Source organism: Chlorocebus sabaeus, chromosome 14 (genome assembly GCF_047675955.1).
Source record: "Chlorocebus sabaeus isolate Y175 chromosome 14, mChlSab1.0.hap1, whole genome shotgun sequence".
Classification (NCBI taxonomy): Eukaryota; Metazoa; Chordata; class Mammalia; order Primates; family Cercopithecidae; genus Chlorocebus; species Chlorocebus sabaeus.
In genome coordinates, this window is record NC_132917.1 from 104,889,999 (window position 1) to 104,903,519 (window position 13,521).

Here is a 13,521-nt window from a genome sequence, read left to right on the forward strand (position 1 = left end):
CTTAATATGCTGTTAGTTTACAAATATGAGTAAGACCAGGATAAAAGTATCAGGAAACTCAGGGCCTATATTTCAATGTGGCTAGTGCAATCATTGATTTATTTACTGAGTGTTATGATCACACAGAAGAGGTACTAACCCTACTTTTTATTATAGTGAACTGCCTTCTGAAAGTGGCTCACTTAAAGAACATAGCTGGAGGTATTACATTATCTGATTACAAGCTATACTACAAAGCTATAGTAATTAAAACAGCATGGTATTGGCAAAAATATATGTAAACCAATGGAATAGAAAGACCAGAAATTAACCCATACCTATAGACAAATGATTTTCTATAAAGGTGCCAAGAATACACAATGGGAAAAATAGTCTCTTCAATAAATGGTGTTGGGAAAACTGCATTTCCACATGCAGAAGAATAAAACTGGACCTACTCTCACACTACACAAAAAAACTGCCCAAAATGGATTAAGGATTTAAACATAAAATCAGAAACTCAAACTACTAGAAGAAAACAGAGGGGGAAAACTACACGACATTGGTCTGGGCAATGATTTTTTTGGATTTGACTCCAAAAGCATAGGTAGCAAGTCCAAAAGTAGACAAACGGAATTAAATCAGACTAGAAAGCTTCTGTATATCAAAGAAAACAATTAACACTTTGCAAAGGCAACCTAAGGATTGGGAGAAAATATTAGCAATCACATATCTGATAAAGAGTTATAACCAAAGTATATAAGGAGCTCCAAGAACTCAATAGCAGAAAATAAAACAAAAAATTAAAAAATGGGCAAGAAACCTGACTAGACAGTTATCAAAAGAAGACACGCAAATGGCAAGCAGATGCATGGAAAAATGTTCAACATGGCTAATCATTCAAAACATGCAAATTAAAACCACAAGGAGATATCATCTCACACTTGTCTTAATGGTTTCATTGAAGAGCTGAATGATAACACGTGGTTTACAAAGCTGTGCAGAAAAAGGAACACTTGCACACTGTTGGTGGAAAATGTAAATTAGCACAATCATTATGTGAGTAATATGGAGATTCCTCAAAAAACTAAAAATAGAATTACCATATGATCCAGCAATCCCACTTCTGGGTATTTGCCCAAAAGATTTTGAATCAGTTTGTTAAAGAGATATCTGTACTCCCATGTTCACTGCTGTACTAGTCACGATAGCCAAATTATGGAATCAACATAAATGTCTATCAGTCAATGAATGGATAAAGAATGGATAAATGAAATACTATTCAGCCTTAAAAAAAAAAAGACAATTCTGTCATTTGGGGCAACATGAATGGAATTGGAGAACATTATGCTAAGTAAAATAAGTCAGGTACAGAAAGACAAATACTATATGCTCTCACTTAACTATGGAATCTAAAATAGTTGAACTCATAGAAGCAGAATTTGGAATGGTGGACACAGAGGCTGAGGGGCAGGGAAAATGAGGAAATGTTGGCCACAAGGTACAGAATCCCAATTAGACAGGAAGAATATCTTTTCCTCCTTTTTTGTGTTCTACTGCATAATGTGGTGAATATAGTTAAAAATGCAAGCTGGGAGCAGTGGCTCATGCTCGTAATCCCAGCACTTTGGGAGGCCGAGGCAGGTGGATCACCTGAGGTCAGGAGTTTGAGACCAGCCTGGCCAACATGGTGAAACCCCTTCTCTACTAAAAATACAAAAATTAGCCGGATGTGGTGGCGTAAGCTTGTACAGCTATTCCGGAGGCTGAGGCAAGAGAATCTGGGACTTGAACCTGGGAGGTGGAGGTTGCAGTGAGCCGAGATCGCACCACTGCACTTCAGCCTGGGTGACAGAGCAAGACTCTGTCTCAAAAAACATAAAAATTAAAATAAAGTACTGTGCATTTCATAAGTAATTTCAAATGTCCTCACTAGAAAAAATTTTAAATATTTGAGGTGACAGATATGGTAACTAGCTTGATTTAATTATTCCACATTGTATTTTTGTACCCCATAGATTTTAGGCAATAATAAATTGTCCATTTGTAATAAAAATAAATAAATAATGTTACAATCAGTTAATAATTACCAAATGAATACCAGAGAAGTATGTTGTCTTTAAATGATGTCTCTTCCCAAAATGTTCCCATCTGCAACTGAAGTAACAAAATACAAGAGTTACTGGAAACAAAAATTCGTGTGACTCTTTTTGTGTGTATTTGTAGAGTGCACTACCATGACACGGAACTACAGAATAGTAATGAATTATGGTTTTAATGAGAACCTATGATAAGACAACTAGGAGGGTAGCAAAATACAAGTTCCTGAGAGCTCCATCCTCTAATGTCCTATTAAATGTACAAAAAAGCTTCTGGGAAGGTGAAAATCCCTGACAGGATGCAGAACTAATGGCAACAACTGAGCACGTTCCTAAAATCATGGGGTATTCTGCACCAATGGGATTTGCTCCAATACATGACCAAGAGCAGATCTAAAATTTTTCACTTATCAAAAACTGAACCTTGGTCATAGGTGGATCTGGAGAATGCTCTGCCCCATATCCATTGACATTATTAGGATTTGGTCAGTCATGTGATGTCGATAGCGTGGTTTCACCTGGGTAACTCCATCCTGAAATAGACTATTGGGGATGGAATTATCACAGGTGTCAATCACATTAAAAATGTGATTTGGCCATAAATATGAGACAAACCTGGCTGTCTTACAGCCCTAACTTTATCTTGATTGTAGAACAAACCACAGGCAGAATATGTGACTCATGGCAGCAAATTTTTAAAATGTTTTCTTCAATTAAATGTGCACCTCAAACATGTATCATTTCTTTGTGTTGGGAACATTCAATATCCTCCTTCAGCCTATTTTAAACTGTATAATATACTGTCATCAACTATATTCATTCTACAGTGCTACAGAATACTAGAATGTATTCCTTCTAACAATCTGTAACTTTGTGTCCTTTAACAAATGCTAATTACCCTAATCTGATCACTACACATGATATATATCAAAACATCACTATGGAGTCCATAAATATTTATAATTATTATGTGTCAATCTTAAAAATAGTTAAAATGGTAAAGATAGATAAATACGTAAGTGTGCACCTCAAATAGATTATCTTCTGATGGACTACCTTATTTATTTTAATTAAAAAAAATAAAAACACTAAACATCCCAAAGTCTACAATACAAAGTAAACAGATGGGGGCAGATAGAGTAATTTTTTAAAAAGTGTGGTAGCTGCCACAAGGGAAGATATATAGATCAATAGTATAGAATAAAGAGCTTAGAAACAAACCTCCACATATACGCTCAAAAGATTTTCAACAAGGATGCCAAGACTATTAAGTAGGGAAAAGGACAGTCTTCAACAAATAATGTTTGGAAACTGAATAGCCACATGCAAAGAAATGAAGTTGTACCCCTCCCTTGCACCATGTACAAAAATTAACTCAAAATAGATAAAAGACCTAAATGTAAGATCTAAAACTATAGAACTCTTACTTGAGACCAGCCTGGCCAACACGGTGAAACCCTGCCTCTACTAAAAATACAAGAATTAGCTGGGCATGGTGGTGCACGCCCGTAATCCTAGCTACTCAGGAGGCTGAGGCAGGAAAATTGCCTGAAAGTGGGAGGCAGTGGTTGCAGTGAGCAGAGATTGCGCCTGGGTGAACTCCAGCCTGGATGAGAGAGTGCGACTCTGTCTCAAAAAAATAAATAAATACAAATAAATCAATAAAACTATAGAACTCTTAGAATGAAAATATATAAAAATATTAAAAACATTAAATTTGTCAGTAATTTCTTGAATGTGATACCAAAAGCAGAGGCAACAAAAGATCAAATAGATAAAATGGACTTAATGAAAACTGAAAACTTGTGAATCAAAAGAAACTATGAAGAGAATAAAAAAGCAACATGTTGGGAGAAGACATTTGCACGTCAGACAACTGATAAAGGATTAATATCCGGAATATATAAAGAACTCCTAAAACTCTACAACAATGAAACAACCGAATTCAAAAATGGTCAAAGACTCAAATAGACGTTTCTCCAATAAAGATGTACAAATGGACAATAAGCATATGAAAAGATATTCAACATCAGGAATTACTAATTAAATGCAAACTAATATCATAATGAGACCATTTTATACCCATTGGCATAGCCAAAAAAAATACAAAATAATAAATGTTAGCCAAAATGTGAAGAAATCAGTAAACTTCTGCATTGATGATAGGAATATAAAATAGTTCAGGCACTATGGAAGACAGTAGAACAATTTATCAAAAGTTAAACATAGAATGGCCGTATAATCCAGGTCCGTACCCAAAATAATTGAGCAAGGACTTGAATAGATATTTGCATACCAATGTTTATAGCAGCATTATTCACAACAGCCATAGGTGAAAACAATCCAAATGTCCATCAATCAATAAAAGGATACACAAATTGTGGTGTATACATATAACGAAACATTACTGATTCTTTTAAAAAAATGAAAATTCTAATACATGAATCTTGAAAGCATTCTGCTAAGTCAAATAAGCCGGGTAAAAGGAACAAGTATTGTAGGTTTACACTTACTGAGGTATCTAGAATGAGTAGGCAAATTCATAGATACTAACAGCAAAATGATGGTCGTCAAGGCCTAGGGGGAGGTGGCAATGGGGAGTTAGCGTTGAATAGTGTTAACTTTTAAAAACTCACAATTTACAATTTTAGAAAAGGAGATGAGACTTATGTCTTGTAAAGGGTTACAGGGGGCAAGGTGGCCGTCCCACAGGCTGAGAAGTGTACTTCCAGCCAAGATCAGAGACAGGCACTTAGAAGGAGCAGGGTTTGGAGTAGGAGCTTTATGCTGCACAGGGTGGCTAAACATACATATTCCATAGGTTACAGGGAGAGCTGTGAATATTCATGAAGGGGGTCCTGACACACATATTGAACAAACATGTATGTAACATACCACGCATGTTCGCTTTGGGGTGGAGGCCTAACATTTAATGTGTTACAGTTAAGCTCTCTACATCAAAAGGTCCTTTCAGGACACAAACGCTTGTGAGCGCCTCTACATAAACCAGCCCAGAACCAGTCCGTGGTCAGTGGTCTTTAATCCGGAGAAAGTTAATGAAATCAGCCCCTTATCCAAGGAAAGCTGTAGTTAAGGTTGGTGCAATAGGGAGACAGTTAGCCAAATGTCTGTGAACTGGGTGGGTGGTAATTGTTTTAATCTTGCTTCTCTCAAGGACAGTACTTGTTTAGGTGCTAGAGATAAAGAAAAGCCTTGTGGCAGTTAGGGACACAGTTTATTTTTTAAGTGTAGCTGTGACTTCACCCTTGCCTGCCATGGCCTGAGGTCCTGTTTATAATTTGGTATCTTATTGCCACGAAGAGTCTGTTCAGTCAGTCTCATGAACTCGGTTTTAACACTAACACTGGTTACACCTACACCATAAAAAACGAAGAGGTTATGCCTATGGTTTAGGCAAAACGATAAAGAGGTGCGTCTGACCATCCATCCCATTGTGGATAGGAACTCAGTTTTAAGGATGTTGGGGATCCCCTTGGCCAAGTTGGGGTCTGTTCGGTTGGTGGGGCCTTAGGACTTATTTTTAGTTTACAATAGGTACAAAGTTTCAGTCTGGGAGGATGGAGAAGTTCTAAAAATGAATAGTGGTGATGGGTGCACAGCAACGTGAACATACTTAATTTCACTAAATTGTACACTGAAAATGTTTACATGGTAAATTATAGGTTACGTATATTTTACCACAATTAATAAAATAAGCTATTATGCAAAAACAAGAAAAGTCTAAGAAACTGATATCAGTTGACATGAACTAAGGAGATGAGCTAAGGAGACATGGCAACCAAAGGTGATGTGATATTCCCATGATATCCTGGAAGAGAAAAATGATAGTAGTTAAACAACTAAGAGATCTGAATAAAGTATGAACTTAAAGGGAAGGTATATCAGTATTTGCTTATTAATTATGAAAATGTGCCATGTTAATATGTTAATTATAGGGGAAACTTGGTGTGGGTTAGATGAGAACTCTCTGTACTATTTTTGCCACCTTTCTGTGAATCTAAAACTACTCAAATAGTTTATTTTTAAAAGGCATGGAAAAAAACTAAATAAGAGGTGAACCAAACACAAATATCATAGAAGTCAATCTCGTTCTGAGGAAACACCTGATGTTTTATGAAAATGACTTTTGCTATTTGTAAAGAAAATTTTGTAAAAGATACACTAGGTAACTTTACAATAAAAACAAAAACAAAAACCTTCTTTCTTAGTAGTATAATGTGAATTATTCTTATAAGTAGTAAATAACAATTTCAGAAATCATCAAATCAGATTATGGAAACGATTTGTATGCAAGTAGCTAGGCAACATGCAGGAAAAATAAATACAGATAAAGATGATTCAACAGAAGAAGAACAAAATGGAAGACAAGATATAAAGATTAACTTTCTGAAACAGAAGAGGCAATAAACAAAGTTTAAAAATAATAAGGGGCCAGGCACGGTGGCTCTCACCTGTAATCCCAGGACTTCGGGAGCTGAGGTGGGTCGATTGCTTGAGCTCACGAATTCGAGACCAGCCTGGGTAAGATGGGAAACCCCATCTCTACAAAAAATACAAAAATTAGCCAGTCATGGTGGTGTGCACCTGTGGTCCCAGCTACACTCCAACCCGGGTAGACCCAGCTTTTGCCTCAGAAAAAAAAAAAAAATTACTAAGAAAGTACATAATTGAAAATAAAAATAATTTCAAATTTAACCATTCTACAAGCAGTTACACTTTTAACTGTATATCAAAGAAAAGCTTTTCACGAAGTGAGGAAGGAGTTAAAGAAGTTAGGTTCTGATCTATTCATTCATTTTACTGAAGAACTTTCATAGAGGTGAGGGGGTGAGGGCAGAGGGCAAGGGAACTGGTCTAATATTGCCAGTTGGAATAATTACATTTGTTAGTACAAAAAGGTCTTATATTGAAAATAACCATGGCAGGATATCCATAGCTAAAGGAAAACTATGACAAATAAACTCAGAATCCATGGTTTTCTGAGGCAAGTTCCCCTACAAAATGTCGCATTTCTTTAAAGCTAAAGTATGTCTCGTATACAGCATATATGTGTACTTTAGTTTGTGTCCAGTTTTAACTCTTTTGATCAAAGCATTTATTTCACTTAGATTTAACGTTAAGTATCGATATGATGGGATTACTTCTGTTTTTTGTTGTTGTTGTTGTTGTTGTTTTTGCTGTTTTCTATTTGTCTCATTGACTTTTTTGTTCTTCTGTTTATCTTTTACTGCCTTGTTTTGTGTTAGAGAGAGATTTCAATGCAATTTTAAATTCCTTTCTAAACCATTTTTAAAATGTATTTTCTTAGTCATATATGGATACAGTTGGTGGTTCCCTAAAACTACTACAGACATACCTTGTTTGATGACGTCTGGCTTTATTGCACTTCACAGATGTTACATTTCCTACATACTGGAGGTTTGCGGCAGCCCCTGCGTCCAGCAAGCCTATCAGTGCCACTTTTTCAATAGCATCTATTCACTTTGCGTCTCTGTGGCACCAGTTTTTAGCAATAAAATCTTTTTAATTATTAAGGTCTATACATTGTTTTTAAGACATAATACTGTTGCACACTTAGTAGACTATAGTTTAGTACAAACATAACTTTTATATGAACTGAAAAACTAAAAAATTTTACTTTGCTCTGGCGGTCTGGAACTAAACCTGCAATATCTACCAGGTATGCCTATATACACACACACACACACACATATGTGCAATTTTATATTCACCCACATATTGCCAAATTTAATGCCATAGTTTCTTGCCTATATTTCTTTCTAAAAGTTGTTTAGTTTTAAGTTTTACGTTTAGGTCTTGGATCCATTGTGAGTTAATCTTTGTACATGACGTAAGGTACAGGTCCAGCTGCCTTCTTTTGAATGTGGATATCCAGTTTTCCCAGCACCACCTGCTGAAGAGACTTCCCTTTCCCACATTGAATGGTCTTGGCACTCTCATCAAGTAGCAATTGAATGTATACGTAAAGGTTGATTCTATTCTATTCTATTGGTCTGTGTGTCTGTCCTTGTACCGGTTCCACAAAGTATTGATTCCTGCAGCTTCACAATAAGTTTTGAAATTGGTACCTTGTGAATCCTCCAACTTCATTCCTTTGCATGATTGTGTTGGCTACTTGGAGTCCCCAAAGTTTTCATCTGTATTTAGGATGGGGTTTTCTCTTTCCAAAGAAAACACAATTATGATTTTTAAAGAGATTGCATTGAATCTGTAAATCTCTTCAATTAATACTGTCACCAAAAAATAATAAGTCTTCCTCTCCATGAATATGGAGTGCCTTTCCATTTCTTTATGCTCTCTTAACAACTATCAACAATGTTTTGTAGTTTCCATTGTGCAAGTATTTGCCTCCTTGATTAAATTTATTTCATGTTATTATTTTTGATGTTATTGTAAATTGAATTTTTTTTTAAATTTTCTATTCAGGTTGTTCATTGTTAGTGCATAGAAAAGCAACTAACTTTTGTGAGTTGATTTTTTGCCTCCTGCAATTAATCGTGCTGAATTCACTTAGTAGCTCTAGTGTGTGTGTGTGTGTGTGTGTAATATTTAGGGTTTTCTATATATAAGATCATAGCATCTGAGAACAGAGATAATTTTACTTCTTTTCCAATCTGGGTGCCTTTTTTTGGCATAATCTCTCTGAATAGATCTTTCAATATTACGTCAAATAAAAGTGGGGATTCTTGTCTTTTCTTAATCTTAGTGGAAATACTTTCAGTTTGTCACTATGGAGTATAATAGTGGGCATGAGACTTACATATGTGGTCTTTATCATGATGGGGAATTTTATTCTACCCCTGGTTTGTTGGATGTTTTATGATAAAAGGAAGTTAAATTTTGTCAGATGTTTCTTCTACTTTGAGATAATCATGTGAGGATTTTTCTCTCTTTATTCTACTAATGTGGTGAATTACATCAATTGATTTTTGTATTTCAAAATATCCTTGTTAATTGATCGTGGTGTGAAATTCTCTTAATGTTACTTAATTCTATTTACTAATGTTTTGTTGAGAATTTTTACGTCCATATTCATAAGAATATTGGTTTGTAGGGTTTTTTTTCTTGTATTTTCTCTGTCTGACTTTGGTATCTGGGAATTTTGCCTCATAAAATGAGCTGTGAATGTTCTCTCCTTAACTATTTTTTAACGTTTATATAACATTGGTATTACTTTTTCCTCAAATATTCAACGTACTCCAACAGTGAGGCCAACCGTGCCTGCAATATTCTTTGTCAAAGGTTTTTGATAATTAGAATTATTTAACCAGAAAAGTTGTATCAACAGGTTTCTCCATCTTGGTACAATTGATGTTTAGGGCTGAATAATTCTTTTTTGTATACAGCTGTTCTATTTATTATAGAATTGAATGGTGTTTAGGAGCATCCTTGGTCTCTACTCACTAGATGCCAATAGCACCCTTTCCCCCTGAGGTGCGACACAAAAAGGCCTCTAGACATTGTCAGTGGATCCCAGAGAAAATGAACATATCTGATTGAGACTGACTGATGTATTAGGATTTTTTCCTATTCCTTGTGACAGATTTGGAAATTTGTATCTTTCAAGAAATTCAAATACCGCATGCTCTCACTTATAAGTGGGAGTTAAGTGATGAAAACGCATGGACACTGCTGGGGAACAACGCTGTCTGGGGCCTATTGGAGGACAGGGGGTTGGAGAAGGGAGAGGATCGGGAAGAATAGCTAATGTATGATGGGCTTCATACCTGGGCGATAAGATGATCTGTGCAGCAAACCACTGTGGCACATGTTTACCTGTGTAACAAACCTGCACATCCTGCAGATGTACCCCTGAACTTAATATAAAAGTTGAAAATTTTTTTTTAAATTTGTCAATTTCTTCAAACTGTCAAATGTATTTGTTTATAACATTCAGTTATCTGTCTTTATGGCCGTAGAGTCTACAATAATGTTAATTGATGATATGTATTGTGTTTTGTGCTCTCTCTAATTAATCTATCTGGTCTACTTGGAAATCTATCAATTTTATTAGTAGTTTCAAAAACTAACATTTGTATTTTAGTGATTTTACTCTACTGTTTGTCAGTTTTCTACTTCAATGATTTCTGCTCATGTCTTTAATATTTTCTTTCTGTTAATTTTGGTTTTAATTTTATTTTCCTTTTCTAACTTCTCAAAGCGGAATCTTATATTCTTAATTTTTTAATATTAGCATAAATTTTCTTTCAATTACTGCTTTAGCTGCATCCCTCAAATTTTAATATATTATGTTTTCGTGGATTCTCGGTTAAAATATTTGCTATTTTCTCTTCTGATTTCTTTCTCTTATGAGGTATTTAGAAGTGCTTAATTTTAAGTATTTTAGCATTCTCCAGATATATTTTTATTTATTTATATTTTAATTCCATTGTAGCCAGATAATATGTGTATAATATCAGTCCTTGGAATTTATTGGTACACATTATATGGCCTAGCATATGTTCTATCCTCATTTAATGGGTCCAAGTACACTTGAATATAGTGTGTAATGTGCAATATTAGGTATATTGTTCCTTAAGGGTTAATTAAATTAAGTGATTGGCAATAACATGTAAATATTACATACCTTTATTACTATGAGTGTGTTAAAATCTCCATCTGTAACCATGGATTTGTCTTGTTCTCATTTTAGAATTCTTGTTGTTTGATGTATCTTGAAACTTTGTATGTACATGGAATATTATATTGTCATTTGTTCTTAAAACATTTCCTTCCAATTTCTTTATCCTCCTAAACTGAGAACCAGTTGGACTCAGGTTAGACCGTGCTGAATGTACATTGATTTCCACATGTGCCTTGAAAACTTTGTGCTTCAGTATATGTAGATCTACCTCTTTCTTTTAAATGATGAATAGCATCAAACAGTATTTTAGTACCATAAGTAATATATAATTTTTTATCATTGTATGTGTATTTCCAACTTTTTCCCTTTCCAAAGAAAGCACTAAAAATAAATACTGTGGGCTAAAAGTGGTGGCTCCCACCTGTAATGTCAGCACTTTGGGAGGCCAAAGCAGGTGGATTGCTTTAGCTCAAGAGTTTGAGACTGGCCTGGGCAACATGGTGAAACCTCATCTCTACTAAAAATATGAAAAATAGCCAGGTATGGTGGCACATGCCTGTAGTTCCAGCTACTCAGGAGGCTGAGGCAGGAGGATTGCCTGTGACCAGGAGGTGGAGGTTGCAGTGAGCCAAGACCATGACATTGTACTCCAGACTGGGTGACAGAGTGAGACCTTGTATCAAAAATAAATAAATAAATGCTGCATATTATATATATATATATACACACTATCGATCTGACATAGGTACTCACTCGGTTTTGGTTAGTGGAAGAATACTTGCACTTACAGTTTTGCCAGTAGAATCTGTTTGCAGTTTTAAAAACTCTACATCATGTTAAATTCCCAAAAGGTGTATATGAAAGTATCCATTGTCTCACACGACCAACAGTACTTGAAAATATCAATCTAATTTGTTTGCTGTTGGGTGAAAAAACACAGGATTTCATCATTATTTAAATTTGCATCCCTAGCTACAAATACTCTTGAAATTGTATTTATATTAACTCTCTAAATTGTATGCTTGTATTTCTCGCCTATTTTTCAAGATTTTTTCTTTTAGATTTGAAGTTTCCCTCTACATATCGTGATTGTTTTTAATTATTTAACTTTTCTACATCTAGCAAATACTGTTTCCAATACTGTTTCCAAGATTTATGGGATTAATCTCAATCTAATAACCTTGGATTATTATATCATTTCCTACATGGAAGTTTTTGCTTATTTATGCAGTCCACCTAGGAATATAGTGTAGATAAATGCTAAGGAAAAGGCTCTAGAGTCAGATTATGTGTCTCTAAAATCTCAATATCTTTGTCTAAGGTGAGGAAATGTTAAGATAACCTATCAGTGAAAATTCTCCTGTTAGTATGTGAGTAGGTATTCTTAAGCAAGACACAAAACCTAGGTTCTATTAAAAAAAAAAAAAAAAAGGCAGTGAAAAGAATGTAAATCATTCTAACATAAAGACACATGCATATGCATTTTCATTGCAGCAGCATTTACAATAGCAAAGACATGGAATCAATCTAAATGCCCATTAACAGTAGACTGCATAAAGAAAACGTGGCACATATACACCGTGGAGTACTACTCAGTCATAAAAAAAGAATGAGATTCTATCTGTTGTAGCAACATGCTTGGAGCTGGAGGCCATTATTCTAAGCAAACTAAAACAGGAACAGAAAACCAAATATCACGTGTTCTCATTCATAAGTGGGAGCTAAACACTGAGTACTCATGAACACAAGAGAACAATAGACACCAGGACCTACTCGAGTGTGGAGGAAGGGAGAATAAGGAGGATCAAAAAACTACCCACTGAGTACTATGCTTATCACATGGGTGATGAAATAATCTGTATACCAGACCCCATAACATGCAATTTACCTGCATAACAAAGCTGCACATGTATCCTGAACCTAAAATAAAAGCTAAAATTTTAAAATTTTTAAAAAAGAATAGTGAAATCTTACTATATTTTGGATACATTACAAGGATCAAACCACTTAATCCTCCTAAAACCCTGAGGTATAGGACGATCTCTGTTTCACAGATCAATATTTTTCTAATGCTTTTTAACATTTTTACAGATCAATTTTATGTGGTTTGGTCTAAATCATTTTAATCCAAAAGATAGCCAGTATTCCCAACAACATTTACTACAGTTCTTCCTTTTCCCCACTAATTTAAGTGACCCTTTGTCATACTTGGATCAATTTTAGTGCTATGTACAATTCCCATTGACCTTTCTATTTATTCTTGTGCTAATATCTTACTGATTTAATTACTCTAGGTTTAGAGTATATTTTTAATCTTTTGTAACATGTCCAGAGTTTTTATTTTTCCCATTTTTTAAAACAACAGTCATAATTTTTTTCCAAATGGAAGTTGGAATTTGTTCTGTTACATTAAAATATTTCTGTTGAAATTTCTATTGGGATTATCCAAATTTATAGGTTATCTGGAGAATCAAAATTTTTACAATATGAAACATTACTATTTTGTAAGAAGCATGTCTCCAAATTAGTTTATTTAAACGGTGCCCTTCAAAGTAATGTATGGATTTTATTATACCTCTTTTGAGCATTTCTTATCAAGTTTATTAACAGGTACTTTGTAGCTTGTTTTGCTGTATTCAGATCCTTCCTACCAAAATTTTCTACTTAGTTAAGAAACTGACTTTTAAATTTTGAATTCTGTTAGGACTCTTCACTGATATCTCTTATTCTAATAAGTTTTAATGGTTCCTTTGAGGATTGCTAGGTAGCTTGTCATGTGGTCCTAAATAATGATGGTGTGTCTTTTTTATTTTAATT